General features: G+C 35.8%; 1 pseudogene; it reads right to left on the reverse strand.

Moving 5' to 3' along the window:
- Positions 1–3,996: 3,996 nt before the first annotated feature.
- LOC103261787 lies at positions 3,997–4,290 on the reverse strand (annotated as a pseudogene).

The raw sequence follows: 4,290 nt of genomic DNA on the forward strand, positions 1-4,290 counted from the left end.
GTATATGTACCACATTTTCTTTATTCAGTCTACTTTCAATGGGCAGTAGGTTTGGTCCCATGTTTCCGCTATCATGAATAGTGTGACAATGACCATGAATGTGCAGGCATCTTTTTTGTAGAATGATTTGTGCTCCTCTGGATATATTTCCAGGGGGGTGATCGCTGGATTGTCTGGAAGGTATATTTCTAGTTCCCCTAGATGCTTAAGAAGGCATTAAGCACAGGAAAAAAAAAAATGACCATGCACTCCACAAGAGTATAGAATATACATTTTTATCATCAGGATATGGAACATTCTCCAAGACACACCATATGATAGGCCACAAATAAAATCTCAATAAATTTTTAAAAATCAAAATGATATCAAGCACCTTCTCAGACCACAGTGGAATAAAACTAGAACTTAACTCCAAGAATAACTCATGAAGCCAAACAAAGACATGGAAGTTAAACAATCTACTCCTGAATCAACCTTGGGTCAACAATAAAAAAAAGATGGAAATTAAAAAATTTTTCAAAATGAAGGGCAACAATAAAACAAGTTACCAAACATCTGGGACATAGCCAAAGCTGTGCTCAGAGAAGAACTTATAGCATTTAAGGCCCACACTAATAAGACTAAAAGATCACTTATCAACAACTTAACATCATAGAAAACTATGAACAAACCAAGCCCAAAGCTAGCAGAAGAAAAGAAATAATGAAAATTACAGCAGAACTAAATGAAATTGAAATTTTAAAAAATACAAAAGACCAACAAAACAAAAAGTTGGTTTCTTAAGAAGATAAACAAAATTGATATACCACTAGCTAATTAATATTAAGAAACAAAGAGAAAAGATTCAAATTAGCTCAATCAGAAATGAAAATGGAGACATTACAACTGATATGACAGAAATTCAAAAGATCACCCAGACTGTTATGAATACCTCTATACAAACAAACTAGCAATCTTGAGGAAATGAATAAATTCTTGGAAACATACAACCCCCAACCTTGAATAAGGAAGAAATAGACACCCTGAACAGATCAATAATGAATAGTGAGATTGAAATCATATTTAAAAGTCTCCCAACAAAAAAAAGCCAGGACCTGATGTAGTCACAGTCTAATTCTACCAGACTTTCAAAGAAGAACTGGTACCAATTTTACTGAAGTTATTCCATAAGTTTTAGGAGGAGAAAATTTTCCCTATTGCATTCTACAAAGCTAATACCACTCTGATATCAAAGACAGGAAAACACACAAAGAAAAGAAAACTACAAACCAATATCCCTTATGAACACGAATGCAAAAATCCTCAACAGACATCCAAATCAGGAAAGAAGAAATCAAACTATCTATATGCCAAAGATATGATCCTATACCTAGAGAATCCTGAAGACTCCTCCAAAAGATTCTTGGATTTGTTAAACGAATTCGGTAAAGTTTCAGGATACAAAATTAACACACATAAATCAGTAGCACTGCTATACACCAATAGCAATCAACCTGAGAATCAAGTCAAGAATTCAATTCCATTTACAACAGCAGCCAAAAAGCTAAAATACCTAGGAACATATTTAACCAAGGAAGTGAAAGATTTCTACAAAGAGAACTACAAAACACTGATGAAAAGAATTGAAGAGGACACAAACAAATGAAGAAATATCCCATGCTCATGGATTAGAAGAATCAACATTGTTAAAAATGACCATACTACCCAAAATAATCTACAGATTCAATGCAAACCCTATCAAATTATCAATGTCATTTTGCACAGAATTAGATAAAGCAATCCTAAAATTCATATGGAACCAGGAAACAGCCAGAATAACCAAAACAATTCTAAGAAAAAACAACAAAGCTAGAGGTACCACACTACCTGACTTCAAATCATACTACTGTAGTAACCAAAACAGCATGGTACTGGTACAAGAGCAGACACATGGACCACTGGAACAGAATAGAGAATCCAGAAATAAACCCAAATACCTTCAGTCAGCTGATCTTTGACAAAGCAGACAAAAACTACACTGGGGGAAGGACACTCTGTTCAACAAATGGTGCTGGGAAAATTGGATGGCTACATGCAGAAAAATGAAACTTGATCCCCCTCCCTCTCCACATACAAAAATTAACTCAAGATGGATTAAACAACTTAAATGTCAGACTTGAGACCATAAAAATCCTATAGGAAAACCTCTTCTGGACATCTGCCTAGGCAAAGAGTTTATGGCAAAAACCCCAAAAGCAATACAACTAAAACCAAAATAAATAAGTGGGACTTAATTAAACTAAAAAGCGTCTGCACAACTAAAGAGATAATCAACAGAGCAAACAGGCAATCAGCAGAATGGGAGAAGCTATTTGCAAACTATGCATCTGACAAAGGACTAACATCCAGAATCTACAAATAACTCAAACAAATCAGGAAAAAAGGAAACAACCCCATTTAAAAAGAGGGCAAATGATATGAACAGACATCTCTCAAAAGAAATTATACAAATAGGCTAGCGAGCATATGAAAAAATGCTCAACATCTCTAGTCATCAGGGAAATGCAAATTAAAACCATGAGCTACTACCCTACACCAGTCAGGATGGCCACTATTAAAAAAAAAAAAAGATTCTGACACAGATGCAATGAAACTTATATACTGTTGGTGAGAGTGTAAATTAGTAAATGGAAAGCAGTATGAAGATTTCTCAAAGAACTAAAAGTAAATCTACCATTTGATCCAGTAATCCCACTACTAGGTTTCTACCTAAAGGAACAGAGGTAATTATATAACAAAGACACCTGCACCTGCATGTTCACTGCAGCACAATTCACAATTGCAAAGATGTGGACTCAACCTAAATGACCATCAACTGATCGTAGATAATGCAAATGTGGTATATATACGCTGTGGAATACTATTCAACTATCAAAAAGAATGAAATAATGTCTTTTAGAGCAACTTGGATAAAATTGGAGAACATCCTAAGTGAACTTAACTCTGGAACATAAAACGAGATGCAGCATGTTCTCACTTATAAGCGGGAGCTATGCTAAGGATCTGTGAAGGCATGGAGAGTGGTTTAATGGACACCAGAAACTCAGAAGGGGGAGGGGAGACGGTGTGGAGGGACGAAAAAAATAAGCTATCAGGAAAAGTGTGCACAGTGGGTACACTTAAAGCCCAGACTTCTTCAACACTACACAATGCAACCATGTAAACAAAAACTATTTTGTACCCCCTAAAGCTATTGAATAAAAATTAAATTAATTTTTAAAAAAAGAATCACAGGTTTAAGTTCATGCTTACTCTCTATGATCACAACTACTATTCAGAGATTGAAATTAGATCTGGGCATCAGTCCAGGGTGTCAGTGGAATAGAAAATTATAGGAACACCAGAGACAAAGAAAGGTGGGGAAGGTGGACACAAGACGCAAGCAATAAAAAAATCACATCAACAAATGACACTAGACTTCTCCATGGGAAATCTGAACACTATACAATAATAATGCAATGCCTTAAGAATTCTTAGGGGAAAATAATTCCAACTGGAAACTGTCATTCGAATATGCAGTAGAACAAATATATCTTCAGGCAGGTGTATAACATAAACCTACCCCCTGAATAATGCACTCCATCAAAAATATGAGAACAAATCAAGGAAAAAAGAAGACATGATATATAATTAACAGGGGCTCTAACTTACAAGAGGGCTGGTCAAAATGTCCATGATAACTGTGGGGGCACATTCCAGGCAGCTGGTCAACAGTCCCAGATCCTAGCCAGCATCTAGTGGAGTAGGCAGCAGGCTCCAAGACTAGCTCGCTCAAGACTAAACACCACGTGCCAACATGCAAAACACATTTATTAACATTTTTTTATCCACATTTTCTATGTTTTTTACAGAATATTTATTAAAGCTGTTTAATATGGAAGTTTTTATTTGTAATTTTGGAAGTCCTTTCTTGTAAAGATTGTTCTTTTGTCTAATGACAAACAGCAGCCACAGGGATTATTCTGGATCTCCTCGTTGGATAAATTTGATTTCTTCTTGATACACCTTCTGTATTTCTGAGGTAATGTTTTTATTATTTCTTCAGTGTCTGGTGGACCCTGATACATCAACAACTCTAGTGACTTGCTTCCCTTAGAATGCTATGAAATTACAGGAGAGTGAAGTGGTAGCCCTGCTGATCGCAAAGCTTCTGATACATTGGGTTTAGGATTGTCTCCTCTGTCAGGGAACCTTGTTTATGAAGTGTATGGCTTTACCACTGCTGGCAGATGCCATCTTACTTCCCATCAT

The sequence above is a fragment of the Carlito syrichta genome, unplaced genomic scaffold (assembly GCF_000164805.1).
Source record: "Carlito syrichta isolate Samal-C Ts95f unplaced genomic scaffold, Tarsius_syrichta-2.0.1 Scaffold304006, whole genome shotgun sequence".
Classification (NCBI taxonomy): Eukaryota; Metazoa; Chordata; class Mammalia; order Primates; family Tarsiidae; genus Carlito; species Carlito syrichta.